The sequence below is a fragment of the Sapajus apella genome, unplaced genomic scaffold (genome assembly GCF_009761245.1).
Source record: "Sapajus apella isolate SASKATOON/1434 unplaced genomic scaffold, GSC_monkey_1.0 scaffold62, whole genome shotgun sequence".
Classification (NCBI taxonomy): Eukaryota; Metazoa; Chordata; class Mammalia; order Primates; family Cebidae; genus Sapajus; species Sapajus apella.
In genome coordinates this window covers 9266332-9274650 of record NW_022437002.1, presented here as the reverse complement: position 1 = coordinate 9274650, position 8319 = coordinate 9266332, and the positions used below count along the sequence as shown (strand labels likewise).

The 8319-nt window shown below is 51.2% G+C and overlaps 1 long non-coding RNA gene across 1 annotated transcript; it reads right to left on the bottom strand.

The window, feature by feature from the left end:
- Nucleotides 1-1329: 1329 nt before the first annotated feature.
- Nucleotides 1330-6325, bottom strand: LOC116529298. The gene is made up of 3 exons (XR_004259451.1): nt 6133-6325; nt 3500-3699; nt 1330-2988 (listed from the first exon to the last, which is right to left on the bottom strand). It is a non-coding gene; the product is annotated as an uncharacterized LOC116529298 (long non-coding RNA).
- Nucleotides 6326-8319: the final 1994 nt, after the last annotated feature.

Below are 8319 nucleotides of genomic sequence, written 5' to 3'. Positions count from 1 at the left end.
CAGCTGAAGAGGTAGGCTTCCATCCTGTCTTAAGGAAACATGGATTATTGCTCACCTGCTAGATGCAGGTCCTGAGGAAATGGAAGAAGCTGAGCCAGCATTCAGCCTGCAATCTCTGGACTCCAAATCCAAGGCTGTGTTTCCTATAGGCCTGGGGTGGGCAGTCCAGTGACATCGGAACCCGCAGTCGTAGGATTGTGCGTCCCCCAAGCTGCAAGGCCTTGAGTCAGCTCCTTGCCTGAAATTTGTCACCCTCCTTCACCAATGAAAGGAAAGTGACCAATTTTTGTCACAAAGTTATCTAACTTCTCCTTGGATGTCTCCCAGGATTGGGGAGCTCACTACCTTTCAAAGGAAGCTGGGACCTCTAGGATGGAACCAAAGCCTATCTTCTTACCATGCCTATCTGTAGGCTCCACACCTGTCCATTGGTCAGAAAAAGAAAGGAAGGGGAGAATAGATTGTTGAGCACCTGCTGTGCATAAGGCCCTGTGCTTGACAGTCTCAGGTAGACTATGACCTTTTAGCATTCCAAGAATACTGTGACATAGATCTGATCATTTCCACTTTATAGTCTAGGAATTAGATTCAGAGATATTTGCTCATCATCATGATAACAATGGAAACCATTTATTGAGCATCTACTGTATGTCAGGCACTTTACATCCACCATTGCGAATCCCTACCATGACCCTGTAAAGTAGATCTATTACCTCCATGGTGCAGAGAGGAAACCAAGGCTCAGAGGACAGGAGATATGGCCATTGTGGTGCACAGGCCAGCCACAGCTTGCCCGACCCTGGCCACTTCTTGCTTCATCCTAGAGGAGCTTGGTCTCTAGGTACTCACTGTTAACTACCCAGGCTGCCACTGCCCCAGCCCCATGTGGTCCAGCCACAGTGCCTATCTCCCCCAGAGCCCTGGGCTTCCGTCTCAGTGATCTCTGCATGCTTCCCCCCGGGAATGTGCAGGTGCCCATTCATCACACCCCAGCCCACACCCTCTCCCCCTGCTCTTCCCTAATGTTCCCCCATCCCTGCCCTGATGTTTGCTGGAATCTGCCTTTTCCCGTAGGCCCACTTATCCTCAATGTGCACCAAGCTTTACAATAGACAGAGCATTTGCACATTTGTTATCTCATTCAACGTTCACAACGATCTGATATCCTGTATGACAGATGAAGAATTGGAGGCACAGAAAAGTCAGGAAATTTACCTCGGCTTGCAGAGCTAGTGAGTAACAATGGTAGTGTCTTCTCAGGTGAGGTTGCGCTTGTCCCCAGAATAGGCGCATTTGCGGGACCCATGAAGACACACTGAGACCACGTGATGAGGTGGGATGAATTTATTGAGTTGGGTTTAAGCTTTATACAGACTTGGGTTCAAGACCCTGTGCTCCCTCTAGCTTGCTGTGTGCTCCTGGGCAAGTCATGTAACCTCTCTGAGCTGTATTTATTTTCAGGTTTCCCTTGAACACTTCTCTGGGCCTGGAGCCAGAACCCACAGCAGCATACCTTTAAGAAGTGCCCCCAGGACTCACGGTTTGCCTACATGGCTAGTTGTTAGAGAAACACCTGCCAAGCCAGCTATCTCCTTCGCTGTGGCCCTGCAAGAAGAGGAGAAAGGCATCAGATAGGAAGCAGAGAAACTGGAGTACCTGGTATCCCATGGCAGTGCCCAGCTCATCAAGACCCATGGGCAATGCTGAGAGCTCACATGTTCCCAGCTGCAGCCGTCTCTGCCCTGTGGTTATTAAAGCAATGACTTAATTTTAACGAGGGTCTAAGTGTTCTTCAGGAAGCTGCTTCAGCTCTGATTAAAGGAATGAATCAGGCAGGATCCAGCCTCTGCCTAGTGAGTCTGGGAACGAGAGCATCGGGCTGTAATAAAGGAGGCGGGGAGCTGTGGAACACAGAGTCGTCTGAACTCTTTTTTGAAGACTCCAGCATCTGCTGAGGGAACCCAGGCTTTGGGGCTGCACTTTCTCCTCTTAGATAGGAGTTCTGGTGGTGGAGGGCCCATGCTTTTACCGCCAGTGACCTGGGCTTGCCTCCTGGCTCCTGCGCTGACCAGCTTGCAGGACTGGGGCGAGGGATCTAATCTCCTTGAGCCTCAGTTTCTTCCTCTGTGAAATGGGATAATACCTGGCTCAGGCTCCTGCTGAGATAATGTGAGAAGGACATCAGGTGCATTTGTAGAGGTAGGGCTTGGCTCATGCACAGGTCAGATGAGGAGCTGTGGCATGATAACCCATGTTATCAGTTTCCTTTCTCTTGCCTTAAAACCGTGTTTGTGTGTACCTGCTACATGCAGGCTATGATTAGAACCCCAGACTTCTGATTCCAAGTCTAGGGATTTTCTTGACTCCAACATTCAAGCTACAAAAAAATTCAACCCCCAGATCCTTCTGGAGGTCCTGTAGAATCTTCTGGAAGCCCTGCTGATTGCAAATTCCAAGCACCTGTCGAACCTGCTGGGGTCTGGAGCTTGTCCTCCTGTCTGGGCGCCCTGACCACTCCCGCAGATGAATAGACAAAGGCGTTGCTCCCTTTCTTCTGTGTCTTCGTCTTACCCCTCATGATGGTTGGGAGAAGGGAATGTATGGGCAGGTTTTCAAAACCACCTCTCCACTTCTCAGCCTGGCAAAGCTGGGTCTGGGAGGGTTTCTGCCTCTTCCTCCGCTCCTCTTCTGTAGCTCAGCAGGAGCCTCTCAAGGAAAGCCTCAGGCATTTTCTGATTTCTGAAGGCTGCCTACCTGGTGGAGGGAAACCAAATCCCATTACGCCCAGGGTGGTCCCGTGTGTCACACTCGTGGGGTTCAGGGCCCAGCGAGTTTTCCTCCCATGGTCTGGGGTCCCTGGGTTCTCTGAGCTGGTTGGTCATGGGGGGCTGGGCTCCCAGCTTCCTTCTTTCTCCCAACCAGCATCACCACATGCTTCTGGGAGGTGTCTGGTCCAGGCTGTCATGAGCAGAGCCTGTTGTCACTTCCCTGTGGATGGAGGTAAAGGGTCCAGATGTGATTTTGTCACTCTCCTTCCCAGTATTTTCCCACTTGCATGACTTTCAAGGTGTGACATGATCTGGGGGCTGGAGATTTCCCATTTGCCTCTCAAGATCCAGGCTCCATCCTTCTCGTCCTGTTCTAGGCTTCAGGAGGGAGACCCAAATGGACATTCTCTTGCTCCTGGGTGGCACTGGCCGGTGGGTGTCACTAGGAGGAGACTGGGGACAGGGAGGAGTGCTGGGATGGGACTTAGGTTTCTCTGATGCTTTTCCCTAAGGCCACTGCATCTTACGTGTGGTCCTCGAGGGAAGGTCCGAGCTTTTTTTCAAGGCAGCCCTCTCTGCACAACTCTGTCTGTGTCTAGTAACAGCGCTCTCCCCTTGCCCTCTTGCATGGGATCGTTGCAGTCCTGCCGTTCCGCCTCACCCTTGAGACTTCCTCATTCACACTTGTGTAAAGTGCATCTTTATTAAACCCTCTTCTCCTGCCTCCTCACCTGGCTGTGTGCTCCTGGGTAAGTCATGTAACCTCTCTGAGCTGTATTTATTTTCAGGCTTCCCTTGAACACTTCTCTGGGCCTGGAGCCAGAACCCATAGCAGCATACCTTTTAGAAGTGCCCCAGGACTCAAGGTTTGCCCACACAGCTAATTGCCAGAGAAACGCCTGCCAAGCCAGCTATCTCCTTTGGTGTGGCCCTTGGAGAAAGGGAGAAATGCATCAGATAGTAAGTGGAGAAATTGCATGAGGAAATTGCAGGTGGAGCTTGCATGAGCAATTGGTGTCCTAGGGACCTGACTGGTGCACCCCTGACTGCCTCTCTCATCACCCAGGATGCTTGTTCATAGGCACAATGACCATTTACTGCTGGGGTCACTTCTGATTGGACAGCACCTGTGCCAAGCCAGTTGTTAACTATTTTGAATTTCATCCCAACTTTATTCCCTCGTTTACCGCTTTCTAGATATGCTGGCCAGCTTTCCATTCCTTAACAACCCAAGCCTGAACTGGCCTTCCCCGACCATGCCCTGTCACCCAGCACATCCGATACCATCTACCTGAGTATCGGTCAGGGGCCCAGCAGGAATAGCAGGGCACACTCGGCTGGGAATCTGAAGAGTGTGGGCAAGGGTAAGGGACCCTGCAGCTAGCAACTGTGGGAAGATGCTCGCACCTGGGGTCTGAGGGGTCTGGGGGGTGAATGTGCTAGCAGAACCTGAGGAGAGCTGAGCCAGAATCACAGAAAGTTGCAGCCACTGCTAGAACCTGGGCAACATAGAAAGGAGGGCAGGAGAAGAAACGCGTGAACTTCTCTCTCCTCCACTGCTCTGGCTTCCTGCTGAGGTCTCCCATTGCCTGAACCCAAGTAGAAGCCAGCCGAAGGCAAGGGAGCCCAGGGGTGCTTCTACAGGGCTCAGCCCCAGGGCACAGAGCAGATCAGAGAGAGGAAAAGAATGGAATAGAAGCCAGGGGAAGAAATTCAGAAAAACCAGCACAGCTTTATGTTGTCTTTGTTGTACTTCTTGCCACCTAAAATATTCATATTCATTTGGTTTGTTGATAGTTTATTGGCTTTCTTCTCTTTCTGTCTCTCTTTTTTTTTTCTTTTTTTTTTTTTGTTTGAGATGGAGTCTTGTTCTGTTGCCCAGGCTGGAGTGCAATGGCAAGATCTCAGCTCACTGCAATCTCTGCCTCCTGGGTTCAAGTGATTCTTCTGCCTCAGCCTCTCGAGTAGCTGGGGCTACAGGCATGCACCACCACACCTGACTAATTTTTGTATTTTGGGTAGAGGTGGGGTTTTACTATATTGGCCAGGCTGTTCTCGAACTCCTGACCTCATGATCCGACCGCCTCAGCCTCTGAAAATGCTGGAATTACAGGCATGAGCCACCTCACCTGGCCGGCTTTCTTTTCTACTAGAATGTCAGGTCCTCAAGGGCAGGGGCCTTGCCAGCTTGGCTCACTGTGAGATCCCCAAGCCTGAGTGTGTGCCTGGCATGTAGCAGGTCCTCATGAACTCCACCAAATGGAAGAATAGAGAAAGAACAAGAATATGCATTAGGCCCTAGGTACAGCCCAGCAGCCCTGTTGCTCAGGGCTCCCCTGGGGTTCAGGCTGGAGAGGGCAGGCAGTAGGCACCCCAGGACAAGGAGGTGGTATGTGTGGGCTCTGCCAGATTGGAGTCTGGCATCGGCTCCAGCAGGCTCCATGGCCACTGTAGCTGGGCTGGGGTTTGTCCTTGCGGGTGGGTGGAAGCCAGAGCTCTAACTTCCTCACATCCTTGGCTCTGAGCTGCAGGCCCAGCTTTCGAAAGATTGTGGGGAGTGAACAGCCTGGGCTCCGGGAAGCTCAGGCTTGGTGAGGGGCTCCAGCATGGAAGGGGAGAACTTTTTTGTTTTCCTTCCAGCCACAAAACCAGGGACTGAAAGAGGAGACAGAGATTGAGCAGGAGAGAGAAAGAGAGAGAGAGAGAGAAATAAAGAGATAGAAAGATGGAATTGGTCCCTCTGATTGGGTCAGATGACCTGTTTCCATCGCATCTGTGGTTCCTGATGTACCGGGCAGGCCCTGGGGGCAGCGCTGCTGGGAGGAGTCCTTGGCAATGTTGGGTCCGATCACTCGGTATATCTGGGCACCATGTTATACCGAGCTATTCACTCAGTTCATTTACCCATTTGCTTAGCAAATATTCATTGAGCACCTACTATGCAGTAAGCCCTGGAGATAACTTGAGCAAGTCATGGGCATGCCCTCTCTGCACACTGCCTGCATTGCAAAGCCCCCAACAGTGGTATTACTCACATCCCCCAGCCCTTCCAACACAGCGAGCTACTCCCTGAAACCTAACCTGACGGTGATATTCCCAACCTGCAGTGGACCATACCATGGACATTTTTTCACATTACTGTATCATAACAGTTCCTCATGGGAGCCTGGCTCTGGTAGTGTTTGCGTTGCTCAGTGAATCCCAGCGCAGCCGTTCCTCAGCTCCCTCAGTGCACCCTCGCAGAGGCATCACTCACACCACTCGCCCACCCCACCCTTGCGGTGCACATCTCCCAGGACCCTGCCTGGACCATGCACACTCTTTACACCATCAAGTCCATCCAGGGGAAAGTTACTCCGCTTACCTCCACCTGGATCTCCCAGACTTACAGAGTATTGTCTGTGGCTGCTGGTGGCAGTGGAAGGGGACAACGTAAAGGGCAGGAGACCGAGCAGAAAAGACAGAAGCCAAAGCCCAGATGCTCCTGGAGCAGGAAGAGACTTTGCAAAATGGCTGCAGCTCCTTGCAAATGATGTATGAAATGAGGAACATATGCCGGGAGCGATTTGTGCACAGGAGCTTGGCTGGGCTCCCCGGTCCCTCCCGGCAGTGCTGTCGGCTGTGGCCCTGTGCTCCCAGGCCCCAGCATTCTGGGAGTCCTCTGAAGGTGGGCTCCAGGCCCCTCCTCCCTCCAGTCTCTTCCTAAGACAAAGTGCTGCACACAGTAAGTGCCCAAGCTGTGTGGGAGATGGATCATTTCTGCCTGTCCTGGTCCTATGAAGACAGAACAGGAGTGGGTCAGATCATCAAGCCCAGTCCTGGCATTTCGCAGATGAGGAAGCAGAGCGCAGAGAGGAGATGAGCTCCCGAGGTCACACAAAGAGCCAGTGTCTTTGGACCTCCAACCAAGGGGTTCATAATGTCACCTACAGGCAAAAGACTTACTTTCTCCTGGGTGGGTCCAAGTCTATTTCTAATTGTGTGACTTTGGGCAGGCCCCATAGATTCTCTGAGCCTCTATTTCCTCATCTGTAAAATGGGAGCAGTGACACTAATCTGACAAAGCTTTTCAATGCTTAGCAATGCAGTACACAGGAGTCTTGCCCTCTGCTTGGCTTGTTGAAAGCATGTATCACCTGGGAGCTCTGGTTTCTCTCCAAGGTTCCAATCACACGTTTCCAGCAGCTGGTGCCTCAAATTAAAAAGGAAAAGTCATACTCAGTTGAGCCTGTGCTTCCCATGATCGAGGCTGCCATCCACCCAGCAACTGGGGTGGCAATCCCAGAGTCCTCATTCTTCCGTCTCGAGGCCCCACTCTCTGCTGCCTCCAGTCGGGCTCCTTCCTGTCCTCCCCATCTGTCCCTTCCTCTCTACTTCCTACATTGCTCCCTCTGGCCCGTTGGTTAGTCTCTGAATTACTCAATATTAAAAAAAAAAAATTTTCCAGTGATAAAACTCTAGTTCAAATGGGCTTAAGCATGAAAGGCAATTTATTGGTTCACAGAAGCTCCGTTCTTCCTGTTGCTCAGGCCAGTGTCTGTGCCATCATGCTTGACTCCTTTCGTGCCATTATACCCAACATTTAATCCCTTAGCAAATCCCATTGGCTCCCTCTGCAGAATATACCTGAAATCCACACTCTTCTTCCGCCTTCGCTGCTACTCCTCTGGTCCGAGCCACCACAGCCTTTTACCTAGACTGGTTCAGTAGCCTTTCAGCAGGTTCTCCTGCTCCTGCCCTTGGCCCCTGTGAGTGGTCTCTGCACAGTGCTTGGACCTGTCCTTCTAGAACCAAAGTCAGATCAAGTCCTCCCTCTCCTCGCAACCCTCCAGTGGCTTCCTGTCTCACACAGAGTCAACTCTAAAGTCTTCAACACTGGGCCCCCCACCTCTCTGACCCACCTTCTCCACTGCCGTCTCACCCCAACCTCTAGGAACATGCCACACAAGCCTCTGGGCTTCTGCAGTTACTGATCCTGCTGTGTGGAATGCTGTTCCCTTCTGTGTTTGTGGATCTCATCCTCTCGCTTCATCCCAGGCTCTGCTCAAATGTCACCTCTAAAAAAATTCCCGAACATGAGCTCAAAATTTGGCACACCCTGTTCTCTTTTGCTTCTAACACTCATCATGGCCAGACATAGGTTTGTTTATTGCGTGTGTTCCATCACTAGAACGAAGCTTCCATGTGAACAAGGATGCTGTCAGTGCTTGGCACATAGTAGGTATTCAAAAAGCATTTTTGAATAAGTGGATGAATAAGTGCCAGGTCTCGTGCTAGGTGCTGGGCATACAATGGTAAACAAGACAGACTGATCCAGAGCATTATACTTTATAGCTTGCTGTCCCATGGAGGTGATAAATACCAAGTAATAACACAAACAATGATTTAACTACTACTGAGAAACGTGCTACAGCGGCATAGCACAGGCTGATATGAAAGTGAATTAACTGAGGGCTCTGAAGCAGAGGAAAGTGTGTAGGGAGAAGATGTATCTAGGAGGGCTTCTTTGAGGAGGTGATACCTCAGGTGAGACTTGAAGGACAGGGGGTGG